Source organism: Panthera tigris, chromosome X (genome assembly GCF_018350195.1).
Source record: "Panthera tigris isolate Pti1 chromosome X, P.tigris_Pti1_mat1.1, whole genome shotgun sequence".
Taxonomy (NCBI): Eukaryota; Metazoa; Chordata; class Mammalia; order Carnivora; family Felidae; genus Panthera; species Panthera tigris.
This window is the reverse complement of record NC_056677.1, coordinates 123,972,896-123,997,041: the sequence shown is the minus strand read 5'-3', so window position 1 is coordinate 123,997,041 and position 24,146 is coordinate 123,972,896.

The following is a 24,146-nucleotide window of genomic DNA, read 5'->3' as shown; positions in this document are numbered from 1 at the left end:
TCCAATTCCAAGTATAGGATCCTTAGGTGGTATCCATTTCTCTTTCACTTCCATCAGGATCCTGTACTAATAGTGCAGCTTATGGACTAAATTTTAAAAATAGCCATTCCCTAACACTCTTTATATGTATAGGTCAGTGTCCAGGTAGTAGACAGGAACCACAACATTGTTTTTAACAGAGAGAATGTATATAAAGAATTGATAACTAGCATAACCTTTGTTAGTTAGGTAACTGAAAGGGTAAAAAGAAAATTCTAAGATATCATAGAGCTAGTGAATTCAGGAAGTAATGCTGGTGGAACAGAGAAGAGATAAAAATTATTGAAATTCTTGGAAACTTACAGAAGAAACCCCTTGTTGCTGAAACTCAGAAGCAAGAAAAAGGAGTAAGTCCTATCTCCCTCTTCTAGATGTGCAATCTCCCTTGAGCATCCTTTATTGGCAAAGCAGATTTGCAGAATCTCAACTCCAGCATCACAGAGCAGAGCATAGAAGGGTGGTGTGGAGTTGAGAGAAAATTAATACCTGGCATAGTCTAAGTACCCCTATGGCCACTCAACATCCATACATACCCATTTACATTCTTATACCATGCTTCCAACTTTAATACAACTGCCAACAACTCTGTGTCTGACAAGATACAACCATTCTTTATATAAAAGTAGACATTCTCACATTGTTTTCAAAGTTAGAGGTTGCAGAGTCTCCCAAATTATTGTATCTAGTTTACATGATCAATCTCTGAGATATATTAATTTTTCCTCAAATTACATCACAATATATTTGAATATTATTTTACATAAAGATTAAACTTTAAAGTTAACCACCAGCTAAACTTACATTAAATAACATGGAGAAGGAGAAGAGAAGGGAAGAAAATTGAATGAATAGCTGCTGTAGTCTGTGTTTCTATATCTTCTTTCTTCCACTTTTCATTCAATAATTCCCTTGCCCTCAGCTATGACCTCAACTGGTTACGGTTCTTTACCTGGTGACATAAACTAAACCCTTATCCCTGAAGGATCTGAAGCTTTAATGGTCCTTCCTTTTTTTCTTAGTTGCTATAATTTTCCATTAACTTTTATTTTTGGATATAAAAGTACTTTTCTTAATTACCAAGGAATCCCCTGGGTTCTAAACATGGTGTTCAGTGTCCTCATTGTATACCAGCAATCTAATCCCCTTTAATAATTCAGATCAGTCACTACAGCCTGTATAATAATCCCTTTCTTTACCTGTTGGTTCAGTAGAATGAAGAGCCCAAAATGGTCAAGTAGTTGTCTTACTTTGTATTCAATGAACTATTTTTGTATTCCCTCATGAAAGCATTGCCCCTTTGGAAACTAAGACTCCCAAACCAGAAATGCTCTGAGTTGTGGACAGTAGTAATCATAAAGTTCACAAATATGTTATTAGGTATAATTATGAGAGAAAGACACCCCTTCTTCTATTCCTTGATGAACAGACCCATCCATGCATTTTGGCTATGGGACAGATAGTACCATATACTGGTGCTATAGACTGAATTACGTCCCTTCAAAATTCATATGTTAAATCCCTAATCCTCCATGTGACTCTATTGGGTATAGGGCCTTTAAGGAGGTGACTAAGGTTAAATGAGATCATAAGAGTGGAACCCTATCTAATAAAACTATAATCCTTATAGAAGAAGAAAAGACACTAGATCTCTTTCTCTCTCTCTCTCTCTCTCTCTCTCTCTCTCCCCACCATGTGAGGATACAGAAAGAAAGCAGCCATTTGCAAGCCAGAAAGAGAGCTCTCACCAGAAACCAAACCTTATTGGAACTTTGATCTTGGACATTCAAGCCTCCAGAACTGTTAGAAAATAAAGTTCTATCATTTAAACTACTCAATGTATAGTATTTTGATATACCAGCATGAGCAGACTGAAACAACTGGTCTCTAATTAAAAGCATATACCATATTTTGTAAAACAGAACCCAGGTTGTTTCAGGTTGTTTTATTCAGCAGTATGGTCTTCCACTATCTATTATGCCACATACTTCTGAGTAATGAAGTATATATAAAACAGTAAATTACATGGACATGAGCCTATTGTTATATTTATTTTTTTGCAGTCAAATTATTTCTTCAATGAAAAACATTGCCATATTGAATACCATTATGGTAGACTAGGCAGCCAATGAGCTCATGAATTGTGATAATGGTAGAAAATGGTAGAAGTATTTCAGATAAGGAGGGAAAACCCATATTTATAACATGTCTATTCCCATAGAGATGAACTTCTTCCTCCTCCATGTTGGAATAGGCCCATAATAACCAGGCTGCCACCAGATGGCTATTTGGTCTCTCTCAAGGAAATGTTGCCATATCAGGCACTTAGTTTTGTTCTCTGATGTTGGCAGATATGATGCTCAACCGTAATAATAGCCAGGCAAGGTGTTGAACCCTTGCATAACTTCCAACCCTGCCACCTGTTCATGGAATCACTGGATAAAGATTTGGATGGCTGGAGAAGAAGCTGGCAGAAAATGACAGAATGTATCCTTTTCTATTCCTTATTTGAAATATTTTTGTTCAATAGAATAGAATAGAGAACCCAAAAATGGACCCACAAATATATGGCCAACTAATCTTTGACAAAGTAGGAAAGAGTATTCCATGGAAAAAAGACAGTCTCTTCAGCAAATGGTTCTGGGAAAACTAGACAGCAACATGCAGAAGAATGAAACTGGACCACTTTCTTACACCATACACAAAAATAAATTCAAAATGGATGAAAGACCTAAATATGAGACAGGAAACCATCAAAATTCTACAGGAGAAAACAGGCAGCAACCTCTTTGACTTTCACCACAGCAACTTCTTACTAGACATGTCTCCAGAGGCAAGGGAAAAAAAAGCAATATTAAACTATTGGGACCACATCAAGATAAAAAGCTTCTGCACAGTGAAAGAAACAATTGACAAAACTAAAAGGCAACTGACAGAATGGGAGAAGATATTTGCAAATGACATATTGGATAAAGGGTTAGTATCCAAAATCCATAAAGAACTTACCAAACTCAACACCCAAAAAGCAAATAATCCAGTGAAGAAATGGGCAGAAGCCATGAACCGCAATGAGATACCACCTCACACTTGTCAAAATGGCTAAAATTAACAACTCAGGCAACAACGGATGTTGGTGAGGATGCGGGGAAAGGGGAACCCTTTTGCACTGTTGGTGGGAATGCAAACTGGTGCAGCCACTCTGGAAAACAATATGAAAGTTGCTAAAAAAATTAAAAATAAAACTACCCTATGACCCAGCAATTGCACTATTGGGTATTTATCCAAAGGACACAAAAATGCTGATTTGAAGTAGCATATCATCCCAATGTTTATAGAACCACTATCAACAATAGCCAAATTATGGAAAGAGCCCAAATGTCCATCGACTGATGAATGGATAAAGAAGATGTGGTATACATATATAATAGAATACTACTTGGCAATGAAAAAGAATGAGTTGTTGCCATTTGCAACAACATGAATGGAACCAGAGTGTATTGTGTTAAGTAAAATAGTCAAAGAAAGACAGATATAATATGATTTTTCTCATATGTGGAATTTGAGAACCACAACAGGTTAACATAGGGGAAGGGAAGGAAAATAAGATAAAAACATAGAGGGAGGCAAATAATAAGAGAATCTTAAGCACAGAGAACAAACTGAAGGCTTCTGGAAGGGAGGTGGGTGGGGCATGGGCTAAATGGGTGATGGACATTAAAGAGAGCACTTGTTGGGATGAGCACTGGATGTCATATGTCAAAGATGAATCATTGGGTCTACTCCTGAAGCCAAGACTACACTGTATGTTAACTAACTTGAATTTAAATAAATAAATTAAATGAGGCATAACTGGTGTACAACATTATATTAGTTTCAGGTGTACAACATCTGTCAATATTTGTATATAGTGCAGAATTATCACTGCAATAAGTCTAGTTAACATCCATCATCATAGTTACAGAATTTTTTTCTTGCAATGAGAACTCTAATATCTACTCTCTTAGCAAATTTCAAATATGTAATACAGTATTATTAACTATAATTACATGCTGTGAGTGTACCTTTTTGTCTATGTAATTACTGAGCTGCCTCTGTAATGTATGGCATTAGTGAACATTGCATGGTACAAAAATAACTTCATGCTCTGTGACCACTCTGAGAGGTCTTTTACTGTCACCAGTCTTCCAATTCCACCTCTTCTAAGTCCCTAACCACAAAACTAAACCATTGAGAAATGCCTATGAGTCAGCATAACTTTGGACATCTGGTCATATTCCATTCCAGATCAAGTTGACAACAAAATGCACAACTTGAAACTTTGCCCACTTAGAGACTTTTCCTTCACCACTCTCCCTTGGGGCTCTCTGATTGGGGCTTTAATGCTGCAGATGTCCAGAATATCATGCAGAAAAAAATCTATGAAATAGGCCTGATATTTCTTTTTTGTGTTTATTTATTTATTTTGATAGAAAAAGTTAGCAGGGGAGGGGCAGAGAGAGAGAGAGGGAGAAAGAGAATCCCAAGCAAGCTCCACACTGTCAGCACAGAGTATGACACGAGGCTTAATCTCGTAAACCATGAAAATATGACCTGAGCTGAAATAAAGAGTCAGATGCTTAAGCAAACTGAGCCATCCAGGCACCCCAGCCTGATATTTCTTCTTCAGTCAACTCATATAAAAGATTACCTATGAACCCATAGATGCGAATGCAGTGGGTGAAGCCAATGTAGCTAGCAGGTGTGTGTCAGTCTGAGTCACCTGTTCATGCAAATTACTTGTGTCTTTCAGACCTGCCTTGACTTTAGCTATCATTTCCACCTGGTGATAAATTTCTGCTGTGCGTGTTCAACTTTAAGGCTTTATTGGCCAAATAATAACAAGCTCATGATAGAAAGTGAGCTGCATTATCATCTGATATCCCATGATTAGGTATTCATTCTATAGTAAGGCCCAGAAACAATCCAGGACTGTTTTGCAAAGGCTAAGTTATCTTCAGGAAAAAGCATAGATTTTCTTCAAAATCCTAGACATATCGTATATGGTTCTCATAGTGATGCTTCCCAGAGGTTCCATATAGCCTTACTATTTACCGCAGATAATGAATCTGCTGTATTATAAGGCCAAAATGGAAAAGCAGCTTGCACTGTTTCACTGAAGCTTGTACTTGCTGCTGTCTTTTCTTGCTCTGGCTCTCATTCAATACTGGAAAAATTATGGATTATTGAATAAATAGTACATTTTGTATACTCATATGTAGTGTATATTGTCTCAAAAATTTAAAAAAAATAAGGAAATAAAATTGTGCCTCTTTCTTTGGTAGGTAGTAAAAATGTACAGGGATTTGTCTTTCCTTTTGGAGAGACTATTGAAGATTCTCCAAGCCATTGAACCTTTAGAAACTTCACTAAAGTAGTGGACCCCTGAATTTTCATGTTTTGTTCTTCCACCCTCTGGTTCATGTATGTCTTGCCAAGGCAATTAAAGTACATACATTTCCCTGTACTTCCTGCTCACTATATATAATCAGCATAATGTTGTCAATAGAGTATACCAGTGTATAGTATGAAATATCCAAACAGTCAAAATTTCTAGGCTCTATATTTTGGAAAAAAAAGCAGAAGAATTGATGTCTTCTTGAGGAAAGACTGTGAAAATTCACTACTGGCTCTTCTGGGTAAAGCAAACGTTTCTGGTGGTCTTTAAAAATTAGTCTGAAGAGAAAATATTGTAAAGGTCAGTAGATGAATATCAAATTAATGTCAGGAGCTATGTTTGATTCTCTTCAGTAGAATACTATATCTTCAAGAGCAGCTTAAAATATACATCATTACCTGATTAAGATAAAAATAATCAACAGTTATTCTCCAACATCTATCTTCTCCACAGGCCAAAAAGATGAGTTAAATAGAGGTTTTAAAAGTATCACTATCCTTGAATTTTGATGAGCTGCTAAATTTAAGTTACCTTGCCAGCTTAATTTTTTATAGCCAGCATAATTATGTTTAGTGCCTTATTTTTAGTAATATTGACCCCACAGCTATAAGAAATAAATTATTTTGGGTCACCATAGCAGCCCTCTGGTTCTCTATGATTTGAGTTTATAGACTCAATCTTGTTATTTTCACTGTACACAAGCTCCATTTACTCAAAAGAATGCACCCAACCCCACAGCTTTTGCAATAATAATTACTCTCATAGCAGTCATTGTGGCAGTAGTTTGGGCTCCCAAAGCATGTATGTTAACAAGAATCTCATGGCAGTCAACCTAAGATATACATGGATTAATAACATCCCAGTTTCTATTGACTCAGAGCTCAGCATTATGTTCTATCCCAAAGATACAACCAAACTAACCCCCAAATATGATTTTAGGGTGTTTCCTGGAACCACTTCTGTTACCATCTTCTTTGTAAACCAGGAGACAGAAATAGCACAAGTAATTTGAACAGAGATGATTTAATATAAAGAATTATTTATTAGGTATAAAATTGTTAACTACATGACTTTAAGGGTAAAATGAGAAAGCTCAAAGGGATCATGGAGGTAACAACTACAGGAAGTAGCAGGTCTGGTGGAACAAAAGGAAGAAGTTAGAATTGTTAAGACTTATTAAGACATTGAAACTGAGGAAAGAGGTCCTGTGGAATTGAAGCACAGACTTGTGATAAAAGAAACTTCTGAGCTGGTGTTGGTTTTTCTGAGCTTACAGGAGGCTGACAGTCAGACTTCTGGACTGGACACTATTTATCTGATTTCTCCAAGATGAGTTTCAATGAAATTTATTATGCAAGTGTTAGAAAAACTGCAAATGGACTCATTTGCTTTTATCTGAAAGAACTTCATATTGCTGGAAGAATTGCTGCAATGATGCCCAGAGAAACTGCAAGAAGACCATAGAATTAAATAGGAAGAAGCCAGTCTCTCCTTTCTCCTCCAAACTTAGTATCTTTCTAGTATCTTCTATTGGTAGGGCTTATCAGGGATTCAGCAGGCAATGTAGAAATCTGGTTTACAAAGTCCCAGGCCCAGTATCACAAAGCAGAGTATAGAAGGATAATGCAAGAAATTGATAAAATTAATTGATACATAAAAGTATATATGACATAGCAAGTTGAGATATGAGCAGTTAATCTTTGTTTAAGAAATATGACATAAAACTATGGGTGATACTTATGACGTATTTTCTTCAGTATCATTTCATGCTCTCATTTTTAAATGTTTTGATTGAAGTTACACACACATATATAATAGTAGACTAATTGTATGTATAAATAACCAGAAAGTATCAAAATTGTATCACACCAGGGCCACAAAAAATCATGTCAAGAAATAGAACATAACTAGCATCCCAGAAATACCCTCAATGACTTTTCTAATAACACCCCCATCTTACCAACCCAAAGATAAATATTGTTCTGATTGTTAACAGCATAGTTTTACATGCTTTTAGCTTTGTAATAGTGGAATCACACAGTATTTATTTTTTTCTCTAAATATATTTCTATATTCTTGCTTTAATAGTAGTTTATTAATTTTTATTAATGTGTTAGAGTTCTCTAGAAAAAAAATAATACACACAAATGTATTCATAGGGAAATAAATAGAAAATACTCGTGACAATTACAGAATTCGTTTTTATAGCTGGTTACATGGTCATAGCTGGTATTTACAACTACCTTCTTCAACTACCTATTCTGTATTCCCTTTTCCTTCAGCAAGTACTTCAGCTGGTCAGGGTTCTTTATCTGGTGGAATGGCCCAAACCTTCTTTCCTGAAGGGTCTATGTCATTAGTAATTTTGCCTGACTTGGGTTGCTACAATTTTCCACTGACCTTAATCATAGGGTATGATAATACTAAGAGACACCCTAAGGAATCCCCTGTATTCCAGAAATACTCTTTTTTTTAACCTATGTTGTAGAGTAGTCATACAATTTCCTGTTGGCAGTCAGGATCAATTACCCTATCCAGCACAGTAACCCCCTTTTTTTGCCTGTTGATTCACAGGCAGGAGGAATCCAAAGTGGCCGGGCAGCAGTCTTAACTTCCAGTTCAATGGAATCAGTGTTGTGATTCCTGTTGGAGATAAGACTTTCCTCCCTTTGGAACTAAGACCTCTAGGACAACAGAGCATAAAGTCATAGGAACAAGAAGCCAAAATGTTGCTACTGCGTCACTAGGGTTAATAAGGAGTGGTGCCATTCCCATTTCTTCCCCTTCACTCCTGGACACATGAATCCTGGCTATGGGGAAAACAGCACCATTTATTGGATGTTAATTCAGAACATATACAGCTGGCTGATCACCCTGGGGAATGGTACCATATGAAGGCCTGAGTATTAGTCTCTCTTGCTGGAAAATTGGGCACTCAGCAGTGGCTATAGCCATATTAGCCTTGGTGAGTGGAAGTCCATGTTGCTGAGCTCATACGTCACCTTCATCACTGCCACCATGGCCACTTTGTTCATGAGAACACCAGGCAATGACTGAGGTAGCTGAAGAAAGAGACTAATTGGTATTCATAGAATGGGTCATTCTATAACTTGCTTATTAAATCCTCCTCTGCTGAGGTCACTCTTTGATGAGCATTCACATGGGACATAGATGCCTTCACATTTTGGACCCATTCAGAGAGGCCTATCCACACACCTCTTTCTCAGATATTTTGTCACCAATTATCTATTATGTTCCTTCCAAGTCCCTCACATCCAGCCAAACCATTGGCCACAGCCCATGAATTGGTATACAGTCACACATACAGCCATTTCTCCTTCCAAGCAAAGTGGGCAACCTAGTGTACTACTCAAAGTTCTGCCCACTGGAAGGATTTTTCTTCACCACCTTCTTTCAGGGGAATCCCAGAGAGGGGCTGCAGTGCTGTAGCTGTACACTTTTGGTGGGCGCCTACGTGTCATACAGAAACATCTGTAAACCAGGCCCAAGTCTTCTCTTCCTCTGTCAACTGGTCATAGGGAACTCCTCATGAGGTCATAGGTGCAGGCTTGGAGAGGGAAGGTAGTATAGCATAAGTAAGAACCATGGGCATTTGACCCACTTCTTCATGTAACTTACTTAGGTCTCCAGGGGATGCCTAGGGCTGATCACATATATATCACTTCCATTTGGTGATACATTGTTGCTCTGCATGACCAACTTTATGGCTTAGTATATTAGATAACATTCAGTTCATGATGGGCAGTTCAGGTCATGTGATAACTTGATGGTCTATAGTCAATCACTCAGTCTACTGAACCCCACAAACCAAGAGGTATTTCTCAAAAGGAGAGTAGTTATTTGTGGATGATGGCAAGGCCTTGCTCCAAAATTCTAAAGGCCTGTGCTGTGATTCACCTATAGGGTTCTGCCAAAGGCTTCAAAGAACATCTCTATCTGCCACTGATACTTCAAGCAGATCATAATGGCCCAAGTGGCAGAAAAAACAGTTGTATAGCAGGTTGGACCTGCTGCAAAGCCTTCTCTTGTCCTGAGCCATATTTAAAACTAGTAGTTTTTAGGGTCACTTAGTGGATGGGCTAGAGTGCCACACCCAAATGATAAATATGTCACCTCCAAAATCCAAAATGAGCCACAAGATTCTGTGGTATTGGCAAAAGCATAGACAAACAGATCAATGGGACAAATACAGGTAACAGAAGACCCACAAGTATATGGTAAACTGATTATTGACAAAAATGTAAAGGAAAATCAACAAACAAGGAGTAGTGTTTTCCACTAATAGAGTTGATAAAATTGGACATTAAAAACACCTTGATCATTGTCTCATACCATATACAAAATTAACTTGCATTATATAGTACATGTAGATATTAGAACAAAAGCTGTAAATACTTTTATCAAAAGAATAGGTGAAAAATCTTTGAAACCTTGTACTAGACAAATATTTCCCAGATGGAATACAAAAAGCAAGAACCATAAGACAAAATGTGATGAATTGATGAGCTAATCAAAATTTAGAATTTCTGCTTTTTAAAGGGCATTTTTAAGAGAATGAAAAGACAAGTCACTTATTTGGAAAAACTATTTGCATATTACATATTTGATAAAGGACTTGTATCCAGCATATATAAAGAAACTCCAAAACTCAATAATAAGAAAATCAACTATAATTTTTTTCTTTTCAAATTTTTATTTATATTCTAGTTAGTGCAATATTTGTGCACATACAGTGCAATATTGGTTTCAGGAGTAGAATTCAGTGATTCATCACTTACACACAACGCCCAGTGCTCATCATAACAAGTACCTTCCTTAATATCCATCACCCTTCTAGCCAATCCCCCACCCACCTCCTTCCATCAACCCTCAGTTTGTTCTATATAGTTAAGAATCTCTTAGGGCGCCTGGGCGGCTCAGTTGGATAAGTGTCCGACTTAGGCTCAGATCATGATCTCGCTGTTTGTGAGTTTAAGCCCCATGTTGGGCTCTGTGCTGACAGCTCAGAGCCTGGAACCTGCTTCAGATTCTGTGTCTTCATCTCTCTGCCCCCTCCCCCTGGTTGTGCTCTGTCTCTCAAAAATAAATAAATATAAATAAATTAAAAAAAGAGCATCTTGTGTTTCCCTCTCTTTTTTTTCTCCTCCCATATGTTCATCTGTTTTGTTTCTCAAATTCCACACATGAATGAAATTATATGGTATTTGTCTTTTTCTGACTGACTTATTTCATTTAGCATAATACACTCCAGCTCCATCCATGAAAATCAACTATAATTTGGCTTCATGTATTTTTTCATATATTTTCAAATACTAAACAAACGTTGATTTCCTAGAATAAATCTCACTATGTACTCTCTTTTTTTTCTTCAATTTGGGATTTTTTTCATCTATATCCATGAGGGACATAAGCTTATAATTTTTCTTTCTTATGGTATTCTCATCATCTTTTTGTATCAATGCTTTTCTAGTCTCACAAATTAAGTTAGAAAACAGTGCCTATGTTTGTATTCCTTAGAATAATTTGCATGATTGGTGTTCTTTCATTCTTTTTTTAAATTGTAAAATACATATATTAAATTTACCATTTTAAACATTTAGAGTGTACAATTAAGTGACATTTAGTACTTTCACAATCTTGTGTAACCATCAGCCAATCTAGTTCCAGAATATTTTCATCACCACAAAAGGAAACTTCATATCAACTAACCAGTCTTTCCCCATTAATTTATGCCCCCAGCTCCTGGCAAACTAAATCTTTCTGTCTGTATGGATGTATCTATTCTGGACATTTTCTATAAACAGAATTATGCAATATGTGGTCCTTTGTTTCTCTCTTCTTCTACTTAGTATAATATTCTCAAGGTTCATTCATGTTGTAGCATGTACTAGTACTTCATTCCTTTTTATGGCTTAATATTCCATTGTATGGACATATCACTTTTGTTTATCCATTCATCTATTGATGAACATTTGGGTTGTTTCCACTTGTTGGCCACTATAAATAATGCTGTTATAAACATTCATGTACAAGTTTTTGTATGAACATCTGTTCTTAATTATTTAGAGTATATACACAGAAGTTGTATTGTTGGATTCATGTGATAATTCTGCTTAACTTCTTGATGAACTGCCAAACTATTTACCAAAATGTCCACATTTTGCATTTCCACAAAGCAATGTATGAGGGTTCCAATTTCTCTATATCTTCACCAGCATTTATTATTTTGAGTTTTTTAGATTATAGCCATCCTAGTGGATATAAAGTGGATTTCATTTGCATTTTCCTAACGACTGATGTTGAACATTTTTCTGTGTGCTTGTTGGTCACTTGTATGTCTTCTTTGGGAAAAGGTATCTTCAAACACTTTGGCCATATTTCATAGAATTCTTTTTGTTGTTGAGTTGTAATAGCTCTTTATATATTCTTTGCAAGTATTTTTTATCATCCTGTAGATTATATTTTCAGTTCCTTGGTAGTGTCGTTTCATGCACAAAATTTAAGTTTTTATGAAGTATAATTCATCAATTTTTTTTCTTTTGTTGATTTTGGTTTTGTTGTCATCTAAAAACCCATTGTCAAATCCAAAATCATAAATATATAACCTTATGTTTTCTTCCAAGATTTTTATAGTTTTACCCATTCATTTTGAGTTAGTCTTTGTACATGGTGTGAGGTACAGTCTCACTTTATTCTTTTACATTTGGCTATGCAATTGTCCCAGCACTATTTGTTGATGAGATTATTTTCCATTGAACTGCTCTTGGAACCGTTGTTGAAAATCAGTTGAGCATTTGCATATGGATTTATTTCTGGATTCTAAATTCTATTCTATCTATATATCTATGCTTATGCCCATACCAGACTGCTTTTATTGCTGTAGTTTTGTAGTAACTTTTCAAAATAGGAACAGTGAATCCTCTTTGTTCTTATTTTTTCAATATTGTTTGAATATTTAACGTCACTTGGGATTTCATACAAATTTTAGGATCAACTTCCATTTATGCAAAAAAAAGGCCATTAGAGTTTTGATAGGGATTCCATTGAATCTATAGATCACCATGGGGAGTGTTACCATTTTAGTACTATTAAGTCTTCCAAACCATGAATCTGATATTTATTTCCATTTATTTAGGTCATCTTTAATTTATATCTAAAGTGTTTTGTAGTTTTCAGTATATAAGTTTTGCACCTCCATGTTTAAATTCACTCCTATTTTAATGCTATTATAAATAAAATTGTATTCTTAAGTTACTTTTTTAGATTGTTCATTGTCAATGTATAGAAATGTAGCTTATTTTCCCAAGTTGATCTCATACCCTGCAACTTTGAATATTTAAAATATTAGCTCTAATAGCTTTTCTGCAGGTTTTAAAGGATATTCTATATATGGGATCATGTCATCTGTGAATAGAAAGTTTTAATTCTTTCCTTATAATTTTGATGCCTTTCATTTCTTTTTCTTCCCAAATTGTTCTGACTAGGATTTTTATTACTATGCTGAATTGCAGTGGTGATTGTAGGCATCTTTGTCCTTTATATGATCTTAAGAGAAAAGCCTTTTGTATTTTATTATTGAGCATGATGTTATCTTTTAGATTGTTGTAAATGCCCTTTATCATGTTTAGGATATTTCCTTCTACTCTTAATTTACTAAATATTTTTTTTATCATGAAAAGTTATTGGATTTTGTCAAATGCTATTTCAGCATCAATTGAGATAATCATTTCCCCCCTTTATTCTATGCACATACTGCATTGAATTATTTGAGATTTGTATATTAAACCACACTTGGTCATTGTGTATAATCCCTTTCATATGCTTCTGGATTAATTTTGCTAGCCTTTTGTTGAGTAAGTTTGCATCTATATTCATATGGGATATTAACCTGTAATTTTCTTGTAGTGTCATTGTTTGATTTTGGCATAAGGTTAATGCTGGTTTCACAGAATAAATTAAAAAGTATTTCATCCTCTTCTGTTTTGGAAGAGAGTTCAGAAAAGATTGGTTTTAATTCTTCTTTAAATGTTTGTAAGAATTCTTCATACTGTTTTTTAATTGGATTATTTAATTCATCTATGTAGAAGGACTTACTTTTGTCATTTTGCTATTTGTTTTCCATATATCCTATATCATTTTGTTTATCGACTCCTTCATCACTATTCCTCTAATTCTTCCAAAACACTACAATGTGTTCAATTGAGAAGGAGCCAAGATGGCAGAACAGCATGGAAGCTTTTTGTGTGTCTCGCGTCCATGAAATACAGCCAGACCAACACTAGACCATCTTACACACCTAGAGAACTTATTGGAGGATTGACACAATAATATGCACAACCTGAACCACAGAATTCAGCAGGTACATGGCACAGAGAGCTGAACTTGGGGAGCGAGAAGCCGTGAAAGGTAGGGAACCCGTTTTGTGGGCAGAGGACGGAGACTGTGGAGGGGGGAAGCATACGGGAAAAGCACCCCTCCCCAAAAGCAGCTGGAGAGAAAGTGGAAAATTGGAAACCACAGGGACTAAACTAAAAAGGGAGAAAGAAGAAAGGAGAAAGGAGAGGGTTTAAATTCCATTAAGACTGTAAACAAGGGGAGCGCAAAGGCTACAACTCCGCAGCTCAATACCTGGCAGTGCTCTGGTGGGAAGGGTGAATCCCCAGGAAGAGACTGGGGTCCAGGATGTTCTCAGGCTACACGGGGAAAAGTGGTTCCACTGCTGGAAGGACATTTGGTACAGACTGTTGAAGCCACCTGGTCCCAGCAGACCCCGGAAGACAGCCACATTCACTGGTGCTGGGGCAAGGTCGTTGAGGGTGAAGCCTGATGCCAGATGTGTGTTGTGATTTTCCATAATCCCTGAAATGCTGCTGCTACACTGTCTCACGAACTTTTTTGGGGGCGGGCTGGCACCTGGCCGCAGTATTGGGGCACCGGCAGCATCAGGGTCCCACAAACATTCCTGGGTGCAGCTGACATTTGGCCATTGCTTATTCGGCCATTGCTTGGTGAGACCCTCCCACAGAGGGGCGGAATGGGTCAAAGCCACAGTCCATAGGAAGGGGCCAGGGGAAACAGCCACATCTGAGACAAAATTGGGAGAGAGTTACTGCCTGGGGCCAGATCATGGAGAGTGAAAAGGCGGGGAGTGGACGAAAGCTGACAGAGGACTGGTGCACGATTGCTGATCCAGGAGAACAGACTGGGTAGCTGGGTGGCGCCATTTTCACCGCTCCTGCGCATGCGCATACGCACCTGTGAGCACCGCAACAATCCACTCCAGTAAGCTAGCAGCACCATCTAGTGGGGAGCGGAGCTGTTACTTGAGCCCCACCCAACTGGGCCAACTTGGCTCTTCAAGAACACAAGCCTCACCGCCAGCTTAATTTATGGACTATAAAGAGCTACATGGACTGACCTCTAGGGGAAAACGAAGCAATTTCAATCTGTTAGGTTCATCTATTCAATTTTTTTTCACTTTTTTTCTTTTTCCTTTTTCTCTTTTACAATTCTTTTCTTTTTCTTGAATACAGAGAGAAAAAATTTTTATTTTCAATTTTTATTAAAAATATGTCTTTAATTTTTATTACTATATTCTTTACCTTTGTGTAAATTTTTTCAAATTCTACTTTACTTCCATCATTTTATTTTAGTCTACTTCAGTGTACTCACCTTTTCAAATTTTCAAACAATTTCCTTTTTTCTCTTTTTCTTTTTTTCTTTTTCATTTCTTTTCTTTTTTTTTGAATGCAGAAAGAGAAAAACTTCATTTTTACTTTCAGTTTCTTTTAAAAATATTTTTAATTTTTATTACTATATTTTTTGGTTTTTTGTAAATTTTTTTCAAATTCTATCTTACTCCCATCATTTTATTTTAGTCTACTACAGTGTATTCACTTTTTCAAATTTTCAAACGATTTCTTTTTTTATTTTCTTTTGTTTTCTTTTTTTATATATTTTCTCTTTTTCATTTCTTTCCTTTTCTCATAAATACGTAAAACAAAAAATTCATATTTATTTTTAACTTTTATTAAAAACATTATTATTTTTTTTCTACTATATTCTTTACTTTTGTGTATATTTTTTCAAATTCTATTATACCCCCATCATCTCATTTTAGTCTACTTCAGTGTATTCATTCTTTCAAATTCTCAAACGATTTCCTTTTGTTTTTCTCCCCCCCTTTTTTTAAATCTAATCCGTCGAACCACTTTCAACACCCAGATCAAAATACACCTAGGATCTAGCATCATCTATTCAATTTGTGTGTGTGTGTGTGTTTAATTTTTAATTTTAATATTTTTTTAATTTTAATTTTTTTAATTTCAATTTTTCTACCTCATTAATTTCTTTTCTCCCTTCAAAATGACAAAACAAAGGAATTCACCCCAAAAGAAAGAGCACGAAGAAACGACAAAATTCAGAATCATGATAATAAGAATACTAGCTAGAGTCGAAAATAGATTAGAATCCCTTTCTGCAGAGATAAAAGAAGTGAAAAATATCCAGAATGAAATTAAAAATGCTATAACTGAGCTGCAATCATGGATGGAGGCAGTGGCACAAAGGATGGATGAGGCAGAACAGAGAACCAGCGATATAGAGGACAAACTTATAGAGAATAACAAAGCAGAAAAAAAGAGGGAGATTAAGGCAAAAGAGAATGATTTAAGAATTATAGAAATCAGTGACTCTTTAAAAAGGAACATCAGAATCATAGGGGTCCCAGAGGAGGAAGAGAGAGAAATAGGGGTAGAAAGGTTATGTGAGCAAATCATAGCGGAAAATTTTCTTAACTTGGGGAAAGACACAGACATCAAAAACCAGGAAGCACAGACCCCCATTAGATTCAACAAAAACTGACCATCAACAAGGCATATCATAGTCAAATTCACAAAATTCTCAAGCAAGGAGAGAATCATGAAAGCAGCAAAGGAAAAACTGTCCCTAACTTACAAGGGAAGATAGATCAGGTTTACAGCAGACATATCCACAGAAACTTTGCAGGCCAGAAAGGAGGGGGAGGATATATTCAGTGTGCTGAATCAGAAAAATATGCAGCAAAGAATTCTTTGTACAGCAAGGCTATCATTCAAAATAGAAAGAGAGATAATAATTTTCCCAGACAAACAAAAATTAAAGGAGTTTGTGACCACTAAACCAGCCCTGCAAGAAATTTTAAGGGAGACTTTCTGAGGGGAGAAAAGATGAAATAGATAGATATAGATAGATATATAGATAGATATAGATATAGATATAGATATAGATATAGATGATATAGATAGACATCAAAAGCAACAAAAGATTAGAAAGGACCAGAGAACACCACCGGAAACTCCAACTATACAAGCATCATAATGGCAATAAATTCATATCTTTCAGTACTCGCTCTAAACATCAGTGCTGTAATTAAAAGACATAGGGTAACAGAATGGATAAGAAAACAAGACCCATCTATATGCTGTTTACAAGATACCCACTTTAGACCTAAAGACACCTTCAGATTGAAAATAAGGGGATGGAGCACCATCTATCATGCTAATGGTCAACAAAAGAAAGCCAGAGTAGCCATACTTATATCAGACAATCTAGACTTTAAAATAAAGACTGTATCAAGAGATGCAGAAGGGCATTATATCAGAATCAAGGGGTCTATCCACCAAGAAGACCTAACAATTGTAAACATTTCTGCGGCAAATGTGGAACACCCAAATATATAAATCAATGAATCACAAACATAAAGAAACTCATTGATAGTAATACCATAATAGTAGGAGACTTCAACACCCCACTCAAAGCTATGGACAGATAATCTAATCAAAAAATCAACAAAGAAACAATGGCTTTGAATGACACACTGGACCAGATGGACTTAACAGATATATTCAGAACATTTCATCCTAAAACACCAGAATATACATTCTTCTCCAGTGCACATGGAACGTTCTCCAGACTGGGACACAAATCTAAGTAAGCCCTAAGTAAGTACAAAAGGATTTAGATCATACCGTGCTTATTTTCAGACCACAACACTATGAAACTCGAAATCAACCACAAGAAAAAATTTGGAAAGGTCACAAATACTTGGAGACTGAAGAACATCCTACTAAAGAATGAATGGGCTAACCAACCAGTTAAAGAGGAAATTAAAAGTATATGGAGGCCAATGAAAATGATAACACCACAACCTAAAACCTCTGGGATACAGCAAAGGCGGTCATAAGAGGAAAGTATATAGCAACCCAGGCCTTCCTAAAGAAGGAAAAAAGAGCTCAGATACACAACCTAACCTTAAGCCTTAAGGAGCTGGAAAAAGAATGGCAAATAAAGCCAAAACCAGCAGAAGACAGGAAATAATACAGATTACAGCAGAAATTAATGCTATCTAAAACAAACAAACAAACAGTAGAACAGATCAATGAAACCAGAAGCTGGTTCTTTGAAAGAATTAACAAAATTGATAAACCACTAGCCAGTTTGATCAAGAAGAAAAAGGAAAGGACCCAAATAAATAAAATCAAGAATGAAAGAGGAGAGATCACAACCAACATAGCATGTAATAATAGCAGATAATCACACATCACAGATCACAACCAACAGAGCAGATAATAATAATGAGAATATTATGAACAATTATGTGTCAATTAAATGGGTAATCTGGAAGACATGGACAAATTCCTAGAAACATATACACTACCAAAATGGAAACAGGAAGAAATAGAAAATTTGAACAGACCCATAACCAGTAAGGAAATTGAATTAGTAATCAAAAATCTACCAAAAAACGAGTCCAGGGCCAAATGGCTTTCCAGGGGAATTCTATCAAATATTTAAGGAAGAGTTAACACCTATTCTCTTGAAGCTGTTCCAAAAAAGAGAAATGGAAGGAAAATTTCCAAACTCTTTCTATGAAGCCAGCACTACCTTGATTCCAAAACCAGAGACCCCACTAAAAAGGAGAACTATAGACCAATATCCCTGATGAACATGGATGCAAAAATCCTCCACAAGATATTAGCCAACCGGATCCAACAATACATTAAAGAAATTATTCACCACGACCAAGTGGGTTTCATACCTGGGATGCAGGGCTGGTTAAATATCTGCGAAAGAATTACGTGATTCATCACATCAATAAAAGAAAGGACAAGAACCATAATATCCTCTCAATAGATGCAGAGAAATCATTTGACAAAATACAACATCCTTTCTTGATAAAAACCCTCAAGAAAGTGGGGATAGAAGGAACATACTTCAAGATCATAAAAGCCATATATGAATGAACCTACGCTAATATCATCCTCAATGGGGAAAAACTGAGAGCTTTCCCCCTAAGGTCAGGAATGAGACAGGGATGTCCACTCTCGCCACTGTTATTCAACATAGTATTGGAAGTCTTAGCCTCTGCAATCAGACAACAAAAAGAAATAAAAGGCATCCAAATTAGCCAGGAGGAGGTCAAACTTTCACTCTTCACAGATGACATCATACCCTATATGGAAAACCCAAAAGATTCCCCCAAAGAACTGCTAGAACTGATTGATGAATTCAGCAAAGTTGCAGGATACAAAATCAATGCACAGAAATCGGTTTCATTCCTATACACCAACAATGAAGCAACAGAAAGAGAAATCAAGGAATCAATCCCATTTATAGTTGCACCAAAAACCAAAAAATACCTAGGAATAAATCTAACCAAAGAGGTGAAAAATCTATACACTGAAAACTATAGAAAGCTGATGAAATAAATTGAAGAAGACACAAAAAATGGAAAAAGATTCCATGCTCCTGGATAGGAAGAACAAATATTGTTAAAATGTCAATACTACCCAAAGCAATCTACATATTCAATGTAATCCCTAGCAAAATAACACCAGCATTCTTCACAGAGGTTGAACAAATAATCCTAAAATTTTTATGGAACCAGAAAAGACCCTGAAGAGCCAAAGCAATCTGGAATAAGAAAACCAAAGCAGGAGGCATCACAATCCCAGACTTCAAGCTATACTACAAAGCTGTAATCATCAAGACAGTATGGTACTGGCACAAGAACAGACACTCAGATCAATGAACAGAATAGAGAACCCAGACATGGACCCACAAATGTATGGCCAGCTCATCTTTGACAAAGCAGGAAAGAATATCCAATGGAATAAAGACAGTCTCTTCAGCAAGTGGTGCTGGGAAAACTGGACAGTGACATGCAGAAGAATGAACCTGGACCACTTTCTTACCCCATACACAAAAACAAACTAAAAATGGATGAAAGACTCAATGTAAGACAGGAAGCCATCAAAATCCTCGAGGAGAAAGCAGGCAAAAACCTCTTTGATCTTGGCCGCAGTGACTTCTTATTCAACACGTCTCCGGAGGCAAGGGAAACAAAAGCAAAAATGAACTACTGGGACCTCATCAAAATAAAAAGCTTCTGTACAGTGAAGGAAACAATCAGCAAAACTAAGAGACAACCAACAGAATGGGAGAAAATATTTGCAAATGACATATCAGATAAAGGGTTAGTATCCAAAATCTATAAAGAACTTAGTAAACTAAACACCCAAAAAAACAAATAATCCAGTGAAGAAATGTGTGAAAAACATGAATAGACACTTCTCCAAAGAAGACATCCAGATGGCCAACCGACACATGAAAAAATGCTCCACATCACTCATCATCAGGGAAATACAAATCAAAACCACACTGAGATACCACCTTACATTTGTCAGAATGGCTAACACTAACAACTCAGGTAACAACAGATGTTGGCGAGGATGCAGAGAAAGAGGATCTCTTTTGCACTGTTGTTGGGAATGCAAGTTGGTGCAGCCACTCTGGAAAACAGTGTGGAGGTTCCTCAAAAAACTAAAAATAGAACTACCCTACGACCCAGCAATTGCACTACTAGGCATTTATCCGTGGGATACAGGTGTGCTGTTTCAAAGGGACACATGCACCCCCATGTTTATAGTAGCACTATCAACAAGAGCCAAAGTATGGAAAGAGCGCAAATGTCCACTGATGGATGAATGGATAAAGAAGATGTGATACACACACACACACACACACACACACACACACACACACAATGGAGTATTACTAGGCAATCAAAAAGAATGAAATCTTGCCATTTGCAGCTATGTGGATGGAACTGGAGGGTATTATGCTAAGTGAAATTAGTCAGAGAAGGACAAAAATCATATGACTTCACTCATATGAGGACTTTAAGAGACAGAACAGATGAACATAAGGGAAGGGAAACAAAAACAATATAAAAACAGGGAGGGGGACAAAACAGAAGAGACTCATAAATATGGAGAACAAACTGATGGTTGCTGGAGGGGTTGTGGGAGGGGGGATGGGCTAAGTGGGCAAGGGGCATTAAGGGATCTACTGAAGACTTTGTTTCACTATATGTTAACTAATTTGGATGTAAACTTTAAAAAATAAAATTTAAAAAAAACTTAAAGAATGTGTTCAATTGATTTATTTCCTTTTGTGTGTATATTTAAAATCATTGTCTTAGTGGTTACAATTAATATTCTAAATTTATAAAAAAAATCTAGTTTTAATTGATAGCAACTTAATTCAAATAGCATACAAAACTCTGCTCCTATGTAGCTCATTGTCCCCTTTTATACTGTTATCACAAGTTATGTCTTTATACATTGTGTGCCAAGTAACATAGATATATTAAGCTTACTTTATAAATTTGTCTTTTAAATTATATATTAGAAAAAAAGAGGATTCACAAATCAAATATACAGAAATCTATGTTATATATGTATATATATAAAATATACACATTGATATATATATATATATATATATCTACACACACACACACACACATTGAGATAAATACATATATGCTAACTATGTAGTTACCTTTACTAGATTGCTTTATTTCTTCATATGGCTTTGAGTAACCATATAGTTTCCTCTTATTTCAACCTGAAGAGCTCCTTTTAACACTACTAGGGACAAATTCTGTCAGCTTTCTCCTCTCTTTTTTAAATCTGGGAATGCAATAATTTCTCCTTGATTTTTGAAAGACAATTTTGTCTGGAGTGGGATTCTTTTTTTAATTTTTTATTGTTTATTTTAGAGAGAGATTGACAAAGACAGAGACAGAGACTGAAAGCAAGCAGGGAAGGGGCCGAGAGAGATGAAGACACAGAATCGGAAGCAGGCTCCAGGCTCCGAGGCTCAGGACAGAGCCCCACGCGGGGCTTGAACTCACAGACCACAAGACCTGAGCTGTAGTTGGCTGCCCAATCGACTGAGCCACCCAGGTGCTCCATTTAAATTTTTTTTTTAACATTTATTCATTTTTGAGAAACAGAGAAAGACAGAGTGTGAGTCGGGGAGGGGCAGAGAGAGAGGGAGACACAGAATCCAAAGCAGGCTCCAGGCTCTGAGTTGTCAGCACAGAGCCCAACACAGGGCTCGAACTCATGGACCACAAGATCATGACCTGAGCTGGAAGTCAGACACTTAAACGAATGAGCTACCCAGGCACCCCAGGAATTGGATTCTTAATTGATAGTCCTTCTTTTCCTTTCAACACTTTAAATATGTCATCTTACTGTTTCCTGACCTGCATGGTTTATAAGAAATTGGCCGTTAATCTTAAGAATTTCTTATATGTGACCATTCACTTATCTTTTGTTGCTTCCAAGATTCTTTGTCATTGGTTTTGAATAGTTTGATTATAATGTTTCTCAATGTGGATCTTTGACTTTATCTTGAAATTCATTGAGCCTCTTAGATGTGTAGATTCATGCATTTCATCAAATTTGGAAAATTTTGACAATTATATCTTCAAATTTTCTTTCTGTCCCTTTCTCTCTTCTCTCTTCTTGTGGGACTCCCATATGCATGTGTTACTACGCTTGATGGTATCTCATGGGTCCTTTGGGCTTTTTAATCTTCTTCCTTCTTTCCCTTCCTGTTCTTCAGAATAATTTAAATTGATCTATCTTCAAGTTTACTGAGTCTTCTCTCTGTTCAAATCTGCTGATGAAAGCCTCTAGTGAATTTTTCATTTTGGTTATTACACTTTCAGCTTCAGAATCTGTATTTGGTTCCTTTTATAATTTATAAGTTCTGTCTCTATTAATATTCTCTATTTGGTGAGACATTGTTCTCCCAGCTTCCTTTAATTCTTTGGCCATGGTTTTTTAGCTCTTTGAGCATAATTAAGATAGTGGATTCAAAATTTCTGTATAGTAAGTCTAATGTCTGGGACAGATACTGCTCATTTATTTATTTTTTCCCCACAATTGTTCCATGCTTTCTTGTTTCTTTGTCTGCTTCATAAATTTTGTTTAAAACTGGAAATATTTCAGGGGGACAGCTCTCAGTTTTTCCCCATTGAGGATGATATCAGCTCTGGGCTTTGCATAAATGGCTTTTATGATGTTTAATTATGTTCTTTGTATCCTGACTTTCTCGAGGGTTTTTATGAAGAAATCATGCTGTATTTTGTCAAATGCTTTTTCTGCATCTATTGACAGGATCATATGGTTCTTATATTTTCTTTTATTAATGTGATGTATCACATTGATTTGTGAATATTGAACCATCCCTGAAGCCCAGGAATAAATCCTACTTGATCATGGTGAATAATTTTTTTATATGCTGTTGAATTTGATTTGCTAGTATCTTGTTGAGAATTTTTACATCCATATTCATCAGGGATATTGGCCTGTAGTTCTCTTTTTTTGCTGGGTCTCTGTCTGGTTTGGGAATCAAAGTAATGCTGGCTTCATAGAATGAGTCTGAAAGCTTTCCTTCCCTTTCCATTTTTTGGAAGAGTTTGAGAAGGATAGGTATTAACTCTGCTTTAAATGTCTGGTAGAACTCCCCAGGGAGGCCATCTGGCCCAGGACTCTTATTTGTTGGGAGATTTTTTTTAACGTTTATTTATTTTTGAGACAGAGAGAGACAGAGCATGAACAGGGGAGGGGCAGAGAGAGAGGGAGACACAGAATCTGAAACAGGCTCCAGGCTCTGAGCTGTCAGCACAGAGCCCGACGTGGGGCTCGAACTCATGGACCATGAGATCATGACCTGAGCCAAAGTCGGATGCTTAACCGACCAAGCCACCCAGGCGCCCCTTGTTGGGAGATTTTTGATAACTGATTCAATTTATTCACTATTTATGGGTCTGTTAAAATTTTCTATTTCTTCCTGTTTGACTTTGGTAGCATGTGGGTGTTTAGGAATTTCTCCATTTCTTCCAGGTTGTCCAATTTTTTGGCATATAATTTTTCATCGTATTCCCTGATAATTGCTTGTATTTTTGAGGGATTGGTTGTAATAATTACGTTTTCATTTGTGATTTTATCTATTTTAGTCCTCTCTCTTTTTGAGAAGCCTGGCTAAAGGTTTATCAATTTTGTTTATTAAAAAAAAAAAAAAAACTCTTGGTTTCATTGATCTGCCCTATTGTTTTGTTTTGTTTTGTTTTTTGATTCTATATTTTTTGTTTCTGCTTTGATCTTTATTATTGCTCTTCTGCTGGGTTTGGGGTGTCTTTGCTGTTCTGCTTCTAGTTCTTTTAGGTGTGCTGTAAGATTTTGTATTTGGGATTTTTCTTGTTTCTGGAGATAGGCCTGGATTGCAATGTATTTTCCTCTTAGGACTGCCTTTA